At 39.6% G+C, this 12,957-nt stretch overlaps 1 pseudogene; it reads left to right on the forward strand.

Annotated features, from left to right (window-relative positions):
* Positions 1 to 12,957, forward strand: part of LOC149173241 (phosphoenolpyruvate carboxykinase (ATP) 2-like) — a 127,926-nt pseudogene that overhangs the window by 39,857 nt on the left and 75,112 nt on the right.

Raw genomic sequence — 12,957 nt, forward strand, 5'->3', positions numbered from 1 at the left:
AAGAACTACCCACAACATGATCTTGAGCTAGCAGTGATTACATGCATTGAAGATGTGGAGGCACTATCTTCTTGGCAGGAATTTTGTGCTTATGAGTGATCACATTGGGTTGAGGTTTTTTTTTTACCAGCCGAATCTGAACGCAAAGCAAGCTAGATGGTTGGCCATGATCAACTAGTTTGATTTCGAGATCAGGTAGATAAAAGGTAAAGAGAAAAGGGTGGCAGATGCTCCCAGCAGATGAGTACAGGTACATCACTTAGCATTTGTGAGCTCCTATGGGATGAACTTACAGGATAGGATCTTGCAAGCAGGACAACAAGAGGTCAGGTATATGGAGATTGTGCACAGGTTGCAGTAGGGTGATAGTTCAGGTATAGGTAAAGGTCATAGTATAGGTATAGTTACATGGGAAGGTACATGTACATGTAGTGGTACATGTATAGGTGGCAGTGTAGGTACAAGTACAGGTGCAGGTGCACAGGGAATGGAATATCGTCTTACACCAGATGGATTGGTCAGATTTCGAGACAAGATATTGTTGGGTGTGGAGCCTAATTATCTTTTGTATTCAAAGGTTTCAGTCGAATGTATACCCCAGGAAGACTGTACACCCCTCCACGCGGGGGGGTGCGAGGGCCAGCGGTCCCCTAGTGGGGGTTCAGGGGCAGCACCCCTGAAGCTAAAAAATAGAGGTAAAATTGCCTTGTAAAAGTCTAGTAATTTCTAGTCAATCTGGGCCGTTCATTAGGAGGATGATCTGACGGTAGAAGTTATGTTTAATTTAGGGTTTTTTTCCCTAGAAGGAAACCCCTCACTATATATGAGGGAATTGTATTGCGTCTATGTATATATGTATTCTGTGTGAAGAAAAGGGAGGAGATTGAGAGTGAAGAGGGAGTTACAGTGGATTTGTTGTAGGTTGTATCTCTTCAGTTTGCTGGATAATATAATAAAATAAGGACTGGTTGTTTCTCTGTGGATGTAGCCCAAACTGGGTGAACCACGTATATCTGTGTCTCTCTTGTTTTATGTGTTTTCTGTGTTTATATTTCTGCAATATTTTATGTGTTCCATTTCTCTGTAATATATAATTTTCTAACAACTGGTATCAGAGCCGAAGGTTTATTTGGCTAATAAACTCACAGGAGAGAAGGGTTCTTGGTTCGAGTGGGAGAAATGGCAGAAGATGGTAGGTTTAGGGTCGAAAAATTCAACGGCCAAAACTACCAGCTGTGGAAGATGCAGATGGAAGATTATCTGTATCAGAGAGATCTATACCTACCATTGAGCGGAAAGATAAAGAAGCTGATGAGTATGACAGACACAAAATGGGATATTCTTGACAGAAAGGCACTTGGAACAATATGGTTGTGCCTAGCGGCGTCGGTAGTGTTTAATATTTCAAAGGAAACGACAACAAATGGTTTAATGTTGGCATTGGCCAAACTATATGAAAAACCCTTGGCCTCAAATAAGGTATTTCTTATGAAGCGTTTATTTAATATGAAGATGTCAGAAGGTGGATCTATTACTGATCATTTAAATGATTTTAATACAGTTACAAGTCAGTTAATTTCTATAGGGGTAAATTTTGATGATGAAGTTAGGGCTCTTTTATTTCTGTGCTCATTGCCAGAAAGTTGGAATGGTTTAGTTATGGCCATTAGTAACTCTGTCTCTGGATCTAGTACTTTAAAGTTTGATGATGTTGTCGGTGCAATCCTTAGCGAGGAATTGTGACGGAAAAGCTCCGGTGAGACATCAGGTAATGTTTTGACTACAGAGACTAGGGGAAGAAAAATGGAAAGAGGAAAGAGCCCAGGATACCAGAGTAAGTCAAGAAAAGGAAAATCCAAGTCCAGATCGGGGATAGTGTGCTAGAAATGCAGGAAGAAAGGACACCTGAAGAAACACTGCAAGTCTTGGAAGGGAAAAGAAGGAGATGCACAACAAGAAACTAATCACGAAGCGAATGTAACAAGTGATGTGTTGCAAGATGCTTTGATTCTTTCATTAGAAAATATTATTGATGCCTGGGTGGTAGATTCAGGGGCCTTCTTCCATGCCACACCTGATAAGAAACATTTTCATGATTATGTTCAAGGAGATTTTGGACACGTTGGAATGGGTACAGTTTTCATAAAACAACAGAATGGAAATCAGTGGCTATTGAAGGAGGTAAGGCATGTTCCAGATCTGAAGGAAAATCTGATTTCAACGAGGCAGCTGGGAGGTGAAGGTTGTGTAACCACTTTCACAGATAAAACCTGGAAGGTCACTAAAGGATCCTTGGTAATAGCAAAAGGAGGAAAGGTCGGTACATTGTATTTATACAATGGTATTTCTAATTCTGTTAATGTTTTAACCTCTACAGGAGAAGATGCGGCATTGTGGCATCATAGGCTCGATCACATGAGTGAGAAGGGGATGTAGATTCTTCACTCAAGAAATTTATTGCCAGGTTTGAAGCATATCGATTTAAAATTCTGTGAGAATTGTGTTTATGGCAAACAGAAGAGAGTCAAATTCCTTAGAGTTGGGAAAGAAAAGAAGAGCGAAAAATTAGAGCTTGTGCATACAGATATATGGGGACCTGCTCAGGTATCATCTCTTGGTGGCTCTCATTACTATGTTACTTTTATTGATGATGCAACCAGAAAAACCTAGATTTATTGTATTCGAAATAAATCTGATGTATTTGATACTTTCAAGAAATGGAAAGCTTTGGTTGAAAATGAGACAATGAAAAGGTTGAAGTGTCTCAGATTAGATAATGGAGGTGAATATTGCAGCAAAGAGTTGGATAGGTATTGTTCAGAGAATGGAATTCGCAGAGAGAAGACAGTTCCAGGAACACCACAAGAAAATGGTGTGTCAGAAATGATGAACAGGACAATCATGGAGCGTGCAAGGTGCATGAGATTGCATGCAGGATTGCCTTTACAATTTTGGGCAGATGCTGTAGACACTGTTGTTTATCTAATAAACATAGGGCCTTCAAGTTCCTTAGATGGTGGTATTCCAGAGGAGGCATGGACAGGTAAAAAGGTAAACTACTCATTTTTAAATACTTTTGGTTTTGAAGCCTTTGTCCACATTAATAAATAAAATAGAACAAAGCTTGAGGCAAAGTCAAAGAAATGTACCTTTATTGGATATGGTGTTAATGATTTTGGTTATCGCTTATATGATTATGAAAATCACAAAATCATTAGGAGCAGAGATGTAATATTCAATGAAAAGGTCTTGTATAAGAATCAGTTGCAGGAAAAGAAACAGGAAAAAGAAAACAGAAAATACACAGTGCTTGACGAGATCACAGAAAAGGTGATGGTGCCTGAAAATCATAATGATCAACAGCTAGAACAACAAACACAACAACAACAAGCACCTCAAACACCTGAAAGTGGTGTTAGAAGATCTACCAGGATAAGTAGATCCCCTGAACGATTCTCTCCTTCATTATATTATGTATTGTTGACTGATTCTAGTGAGCTAGAATGTTATGAAGAAGTAGTGCAGGTAGAAACCAGGAAGAAGTGGGAGCAAGCCATGAAAAAAGAGATGGACTCCTTAGCACATAACCAGACTTGGGACTTAGTCAGGTTGCCTGTAGGTAAAACAACATTGCAGAATAAATGGGTTTACAGGCTAAAGGAAGAAGATGGAGGTAGAAAAAGGTACAAAGCTAGACTTGTGGTGAAGGGGTTTGCACAGAAAAAGGGAATAGACTTTGATGAGATATTTTCTCCTGTTGTGAAAATGACTTCAATCAAAATTATTCTAAGTCTAGTAGCAGCTGAAGATTTGCATCTTGAGCAGTTAGATGTAAAGACAACCTTTCTCCATGGGGATTTGGAGGAAGAGATATATATGCAGCAGCCACAAGGATATGAGGTAAAAGGGAAGGAGAAACTAGTGTGTAGGCTGAAGAAGAGCTTGTATGGCTTAAAACAGGCTCCAAGGCAGTGGTCTCTAAAATTTGGTAGGTTTATGTCTGAACAAGGTTATACTAGGTGTCACTCTGATCATTGTGTTTATCTCAAAAGGAAAAATGATGGCAGCTATATTATATTGTTATTGTATGTAGATGACATGCTTGTTGCAGGTTCTAACATGCAGGAGATAAATGTGCTCAAAATAAAATTGGCAAACTCATTTGCAATGAAGGATTTGGGTGCTGCAAAACAAATCCTTGGTATGAGAATAACTAGAGACAGGAAAAATCGCGAATTAACATTGTCTCAAAGTGAGTACATAGAAAAGGTGTTGAAAAGGTTTAATATGCAGAATGCAAAACCAGTTAGTATACCTTTGGCCAGCCATTTCAAATTAAGTAAGGAGGCGTGTCCCAAGACTCAGGAAGAAATGGTTCATATGTCTAAAGTTCCATATGCATCAACAGTTGGAAGCTTAATGTATGCAATGGTCTGCAAAAGGCCTGATATTTCACATGCAGTGGGAGTTGTAAGCAGGTACATGAATAATCCAGGAAAATAACTTTGGATGGCAGTGAAGTGGATTCTCATAATATTTGAGAGGTACCACAAATCAAACATTATGCTTTGGTGGTTCAAACATTTCTCTACAGGGATATGTTGATGCAGATATGGCAAGTGATAGAGATAACAGGAGGATCACAACAGGGTATGTGTTTACTATAGGTGGAACAACTGTCAATTGGGTTTCAAAAATCCAAAGTGTTGTTGCACTTTCAACAACAGAAGTTGAGTATGTTGCTACTACAGAGGCTAGTAAAGAAATGATTTGGTTACAAAGGTTTCTGGATGAATTGGGTAAGAAGCAGGAGTTGGGCAGGTTATACAGTGACAGCCAGAGTGCCATACATCGTGCAAAGAACTCTGCATTTCATTCCAAGACTAAACATATATAGTTCAAGTACCATTTCATACAGTGAGCATTGGAAGATGGACAGTTGAAGCTGGAAAAGATACACACTAGCCAGAATCCTGTAGATATGCTAACAAAAGTTGTAACCAAGGAGAAATTAAGAATCTGCTCAGTTTCAATTTGTCTTCAAGTATTGTATTGCATCTATGTATATCTGTATTCTGTGTGAAGAAAAGAGAGGAGATTGAGGGCGAAGAGGGAGTTACAGCGGATTTGTTGTAAGTTGTATCTCTTTAGTTTGCTGGATAATATAATAAAATAAGGACTGGTTGTTTCTCCGTGGACGTAGCCCAAACTGGGTGAACCACATATATCTGTGTCTCTCTTGTTTTATCCATTTTCTGTGTTTATATTTCTACAATATTTTATGTGTTCCATTGCTCTGTAATATATAATTTTCTAATAGATATATGTACCAGATAGTAGTGAACTCAGGAGGGGGTTTCATGTGAAACCATATTCAGGTCACCTGGGTTATCAGGAGACGCTGACAACGGTGAAGAGATATTACTATTGGCCGAATTTTAAGAGGGATGTAGCAAATTTTGTGGTGAGGTGTTTCGACTGCCAGCAAATGAAAGCGTAGTGTAAACATCCAGGTGGATTGTTGTAACCGATTGCAATTCCATAATGGAAATGGGAGGTCATTTCCATGGACTTCATCACATAGTTTCAGAAGAGTGAAGCAACATGATTCCATCATGGTCATTGTGGATAGGTTAACAAAGGTTGCACTTCATTCTGGTGAAATCTACATTCTCAGCTAGTAATGTGGCACAGGTGTTCATCAGAGATGTGGTTAGACTACATGGTGTTCTGAAGAAGATTGTGTCAAACAGGGAGCAAAGTTCACTTCCAAGTTTTGGAAGGAGTTATTTGCAGGTTTGGGCGCAAATTTTCCCTTCAGCACAACTTATAATCCACAGACATAGAGGGTCAACAAAATATTGGACTACATGTTGAGGATGTATGTGATGCATCAACAGCAAAAGTGGGAAGAGTATCTCCCTTTGGTAGAGTTTGCATACAACAATGGTTATCAAGAATCATTGAGCATGAGTCCTTTTGAGGCATTGTATGGGAGAATTTATAACACTCACATTAGTTGGACTGATCTGATTAGTAGAGTATTGATTGGACCAGATATGTTGGTATACATGGAACAGGAGACGCAGGTGATCAAAAAGAATCTCAAGGCAGCACAGGATAGGCAAAAGATTTATGCAAACAAGAACAAGTTGTTCAAGGAGTTCTAGTTTGGGGAACAGGTTTAATTGCACATCAAACTGAAGAAGATCTCCTTGCAGTTTGGATCATATGCCAAGTTGGCACCATAGTTTTGTGGACCCTTCATAATCATTGAAAGGATTGGGCAAGTAGCCTATCGACTTGCACTGCCTCTGACAGTGAAATTCCATGATGTTTTCCATGTATCTTTGCTTAAGAAGTATGTTAAGGATGTTGATCATGTGATTGACTGATCTGTATTACAAGTGGAACCATATGGAGAATTCCATTCGGAGCCTCAAGTGTATATTACAGAAAAAGGTGCTCATGCTCCGGAACCGAGCAATCGAGCAAGTTAAACTACAATGGAAGCTACATGGGAGATGGTGGATTAGATGTGGGCGATTTATCGTTCCTTTTTTGTCGATTGGGGCAAAGCAGCTTGACATGGTGGTTTGGTATTTGCTTATGGTGGTTTGGTATATGCTTTATGGTGGTTCAATATATGATCTATGATGGTTTGGTATATGTTATATGATGTTTTTATATGTGCTTAGATATGATGAGTAGTATATGTTTGATATATGTTTTGGTGTATGATATGGCATATGATTTGGTATCTATATTTATGGTGATGTTGCTATATGTACCCATGTGTATGGATGTAAATACCGTAACGAGTTGTGTTATAAAGCTCCATTATGCGGTATGGGTGTCATGTCATTATGGTTATGTTATCATGTTATGATGCTATCATGTGATTATGTTATCATGATGTTATGATGTCATGTGGATTGGAACTCAGCAGGATGATCATTGTAAATATCATAATGAATTGTCATATAAAGCTCCACTAAGTGGTATGTTGTCATGATGTTCTTCTCTTGAGCAGATATTTCTTTATAAATACGGCATTGAGTAGTATGTCTTCTTTCAACAGGTTTCTGAGGTATATGAGTGATTAAACATCGAGGACGATTTCCCCTAATGGGGAGGGTTTTGTAACAGCCCCAGTGAAAATTCCATGTAATAAAAGTTAAAAACAATAACCATGGATGAATGGGACACTTATTCCAAGATGAATGTTGGGCAAGACATCCTAGGGGGTGTTAATTTGGTTGTTTATGGCTAAGGAAATTGGCAAAGGCAATGGGTAAGGTATTAAAAGGAAAAAATGCATTTTTGGCACAATTATTTATGAAAATAAAGGAAATTAGGAGAAAAAGGAGGGGAAAGGTCACAGGTTGCATGTGAGGAGGAAAATGAAAGAAAATAATGGAAAATGAAAAAAATAGAGGCCTCATTCATAAAAAGGCTTTTCAGGATCAGTTTGTAACCTTTTGTCAGTTTATCTTTGGAGCTCTTTCATTATTTTCTCTCTCTCTCTCATACTCTTGGACATTTAGATTTTTCTTGGAGCACTTTGGAATTAGAGCAAGAAAGGAAAAGAAGGCAAGAGGAAGCAAAGATCAAGTAGGGAAAGGCAGGATCAAGTAGCTACAACAAGCTTCATTGCAGCTATATACTTGCATGTGTATTTTCCTTGCTAGATTTGGCATGCATGGGATTTCATGTGTTTCTTTTCTACCATGGCATGGGTTTTTCCAGGTGTGGCATTATTTTCAGGCTATCCTTGTCATTCCCTGATAGCCTTGATGAGATGGGTTCTCACATTCGTTTTATGTGGGATGGTCGGATTGGATTCAAAGTTGAGTGGGGTGGATCTCCGAATTGACAAACACATGGTGTAGTGGTCCCTGAACTGGATTGAGGATGCATGAAACCACTAGCCTAGTAACCCCTGAACCAGACTGTGGGTTGTGGTAAAGCCAAATTGTGTGCCTTGGTGGGCCTAGGAATCCTTGTCAGTGAATGGTGAGATATACGGTAAAGCCAAGAGATTATTTCTTTCCATTGGAACTAGTGATTCCAAAATGGAATGCATGGTAAATCCTAGAGAGTATGTCTCGGTGTAGGGCCTAGCGATCCCTGGATCAGACTGTGGATGCACAGTAAAGCTTGAGAGACTGAGAGGCACTCAAATTCCTCACAGTGTAGGTGGAGAACTCCGGTGGAATCCATTATGCTCCTATACCAATAGGTTTCATATTTCATTATTGACTGGTAAAGTGCCAAATATGTTCATCCTTTCCATGCTGCAAAGGTTCCATATTTTGAAAAATCAAAAAATTAAAAAATTAAAAGAGGGTATGCTCTAGAAGAAATATCAAAGGGAAAAAAGAATGAATTGGTCAAAAAAGAAAAGGAAATGAACCCCAAAGAAAAGACCAGGAAAGTGTGCTAGTCCAAAATTCCACTACTATTCTGTTTTTGCAAATAATTTCATCATATGCACTTAGTTGAATTTTTTCATAGTTGATGGGTGGCCAAACAACTTAATCTTGGCCAGTTTATGTTTAAATTTCTTGTTTTAGAGATAGAGAACAAAATCTGTCCAAACAGTTCAAGCTTGGCAAATAAGTAGTTAGGTAGAGAAGCAAAGGTGCTCAACAGCTAAATCTGAGCCCCTGGAGGAAATAAGGGCAGACTTAGATAGGATGGCAGTTAAAAGAAAAGAAGAGAGTAAGGGTTTGCTAGTTTAAATGCACCCAAGGAAAAATGAAGAAAAAATGTTAGATACAGTAGGCTGGGTAGGCAGTTTTGATGTTGCAAAAGCAGGTTTATGAGTAATTTTGTCTTTCAAAGATAATTTATCTCTCATGGATATCATAAGCACCATGGCAATGGTTTGGCTACAAAACATATGAAGCATGACTAACTTCCCTCCACATTTCTCCAAAAAACACTTACTAACCTCCCCTCTAAAGATGTTGGGATATGCTCAATACTCTAAAATCAATCCATTTCATGAGAAAACCAGATGAAATGGTATTCCTGTTTAAATACAAAGAAGCCACATTTCTTTTGTAAAAAATCCTATTGTTCCCTAAGCCTATGTATCTCAAACATTAGACTTAGCGCTAATTCCTACCTCATTTTCATATTAACACTTTAACTTTATTATGTAAATCCCTATGCTCTTTCCCTTTCTCGTACTATATCAATATATAGAAACCCCCGAAATATTTAAATATTCCCCGCCTCGGTTGTAATATCAACCATATTATTATATTTTTTGGAATTAAAGGTTTATCATAAACCTTGTAATAACCCTCGCGCGCGACCATGGGATTTATTTTAACCTTCGATTAAATAAATAACCAAATCCGCGATCTCGATAGCCAAAGGTAATACCCCTCATAACATTAAAAAATGTTGATTTAATACGTGAGCCCTCGCGTCATAGCCCTTCGCCATGTCCATTAAGCGCTGATCGTCGGATCATGGCCCGCATATCGGACGGCCCAGATCTATATCGCGACCCTCTCCACATCCGATGATTAGCGCCCAAGGGATGGTGGTATTGCCATTGTACCTTGGGAGAGGTGGCGCCCTCCCATAGCCCCCGCTACCCTCCCCTTCGATACCACTTTTGTCCAAAAGCAGTGCGGGGCCAATACCGCTTACCGCCCCCCGCTGACGTCACCGCCACCTCATCCGTGACGTCACCTCGTCGTTACCGCCACGTCACCCCGCTATGTGACAAGCCGTTACACCATGTTGACGTCATCTAAAAAAGGCGCCAAAAGCCCACCAAACCAATTTTTGTTAAAAAACCCGTGAAAAGTGTCGTTTTCACTCATTTCTATTGGTTGCTTTCACGAGACCGGTGCATGTGAATTTCGTCAAAGCTGCTACCAGAGCTTCAGTCCGCCACCCCGGCCAGCCTAATCCGACATCCCACTCTGCAAATTCGTCGTCCAAACCTGCAAATTACTCTCGGGCGCGTCAAAAAACGCAAGTATTTACTCGTTTCACTTCCCAAAACCGTGTTTTTTTAGCTTGCAAAATTTTCCAAAGAAGCCGAATTCGAGTTCAATTCACCGTAATGCTTTCAAACATACACACCAGAACACTGTCTTTACCCATTTTTGCCGTAAAACCCTACAAATTTTGTTTTCCTCTGCAAATTTCACCCAGTGAGCTAAATTCAAATCGATTTCAGTCTGCAATTCCCTAAGAAAAACTCCAGAACTGTTATTTTACCTATTTTTCTATAAAAACCCAAATTCCCAGTTGAAAATTACAGAAAATTGAGCAATGGAAGCTCCGGTGGCCCTAAACATTGCTCCCCTTAATGCTCCTCATAAGGACCTGGAGTGGTTGCCCTTGGCTGATAGGGATTTTCAAATACAAGACTTAACTGGTTACAAAAACCACCTCCAAGCATTCTGTGAAATTAGGAACAGTCACCTAAATAAAACTGATCTCTATGGGATATGGGAATCAAATCTGCCCAGATAATATCTCCCCTCAGTAAATGTATTCCCGGATGTAATCCTCCTGTGCTGTGCCAATTATGAACCTGTCAAAAGAGCAGTTATGACTCCATCTGGAACTGTTCTCTTTCATATAACTCCTGAGTCCATAAATGAATTTTTTCACTTCAAACCTACTCAGCCTCTAGCTCCTCTTTCCATGGGATATTTACTGGAGCAAGGCTCTAAACTATCCACTACATAAATAGGCCGGATTGCCAAGTTATTTATGAGACCAGATTGCTAGCCCAGAGAGCCACCTCCTTTTCACCATGTCTGGTTCAATGAAACTAGAAGATTCATTATTGATATGATATCCTATGTCCTAGAATTTAAGACAAGTGAATATGTTGATGAGACAATTTTAGCTTTAATGTCCATGTTTATTCCAGGACATCCTCCTGCTGTCAAATATGACTTTGCTACTTTCATTGCCAACAAGATCCATGACCAATTCATGAGTCTAGACAGAGAAGGAGTCTTCAAGTACACATCATATATATATATCATCTGTTCTTGTACTATCAAACAGATAGTTTTCAGTTTCCCATCAGAAAATTGGATTCTAAAGGAGAAAGGAAGTCTGTGATCTTTTGGACCTCAGTCTTCCATGAATTCCATAACTCTCCTTACACTTACTGTGAATTCATTGATTTGTTTATACATCCGGTCTCCTCTCTACTGATGAGAACTCCTCCTCCTAGACTTTCTGGTGATATGCAGAAAATTTTACAGCTCTCCAAAAGCTACAAAATAGGTGACCGGTACTTCTACCAGAATCACACTAAGATCAGGATATATCGTTGTGAGTTGTGCCCTTACAAACTGCCAAAATATGTGCCTATGAGACTGTTTGCTCTAGAATATTTCAGGCAATTTATCAATTCAGATTTGACTCATTTTTACGGTGCCAAGAAAAAAGCTCAGCTGAAATTAAGAAACCAGTTAGGCCCTTTCATTATTAACAAAAAGGAAGCATGGCAAGATGCTGACAAGATATTGGGTGAACAACTCAAATTAAAGAGGAGCTTTTGGTGGGTACCCTATGACCCAAATGGATTTATCACTGAAAGAAAAGTGAAAAACAGGCTATCAGCTTACAAACATTGTAGGATCCCTGAAATAGAGCAATTTTCCAATCAAGATGAGTGGGTAGAAGGCACATTGATAGAAGAGCTTACTGAGGAAGAAAAAATGGAACAAGCTATGAAAAATCTTGAAAAGACCCTTGACCTAGACTCTTTTGGACAGGTGTTTTTCAAATTGCCTCAGCAACCAGAGTGGGTACATCATCTGCTGGAACTTCATAGCAACCTACCCAAGAAAGCACTACATCAGCTGTAGCGACGTCTAAGGGCAAAGAAGTGCTAGATTCATAGCAGCACATAATGACATATCAGCCAGCATCATCAAAGGAACAGGGCCAAGGGCAAATTCCTCCTGCCCAGACCAAAGCACCAGAGATACCAGCATTACAGACTCCTCTAAATGAGGAAAAGGGCAGGAAAAGGTATAGAGAATAGACCACACCTGTAAGTGGACCAGAAGAGCAACCAGGGGCAAAAAGGCAAAGAATAAATCCTCTACCTGAAGAGGAAATTATTGAGGAAATCGTAGAAAGTCCAAGAGGCGACAGGGCAACCAGCCCACAGACATCCCCAGTGGTAGGAACATCCACCAGCTCTCATAGGCAGGAATTGGAGAAACAACATAGTGTGGAAGTTTCCTCCACAAGGCCACAAAGCACGCAAGGTTCTGATATCAAAAGAACATTCACAGACATCAAGGTCCAGAATGAGCCAATAAGACTGCAACTTTATGATCAGTTTCTCAAGATGAACCCCACCAAATAGCAAAGGCTAATGTCTACATATGACATTAAAGAAGGAAAAACAATCTTGAGCCACTTTAAGCCCAAAGTGTAGCAACCACAGTCAGCAGCTAACTACATTAGAACAAATCTGGAGGTCCTTGCCAAAGACATTCACCCTATGGACCAAATTGAGTTGCATAAGCAAACTGGTGAGATGGTCTACTCCACATTGGCAGACAAGGCAATGTTATCTCACAAATTGCAGAACTCATTAAACAACACATCTACCCAACTAGATTTGGAAAAGGCATCTTCTTTAGCCAAGAACAACAGGATAAAGTCCTTGGAGGATATTATCATTGAGCTGGGACATGATCCCAAGGATGCCAAAGGAATAAAAGCATTGATGAAGAAGAAGGAAGAGGACATTGTTGTCCTCAGGAAACAGTTGAAGCTGCCTATTACCATGCATCCACAAACTACAGAGGTTGTGCAGGAAAAAGCAGAGGAGGATATGATGGACTTGCTTATGAGAATGAATCAAAGAATAAGTGAGACAGAGTAGGAATTGGAGAAATCACTACAAGAAAAGCAGGGAGTGTCGACCTCCCAGCCATCTCAAAT

Source organism: Pinus tabuliformis, chromosome 4_2, assembly GCF_031772625.1.
Source record: "Pinus tabuliformis cultivar Carrire ecotype Pingquan chromosome 4_2, CPIR1, whole genome shotgun sequence".
Classification (NCBI taxonomy): Eukaryota; Viridiplantae; Streptophyta; class Pinopsida; order Pinales; family Pinaceae; genus Pinus; species Pinus tabuliformis.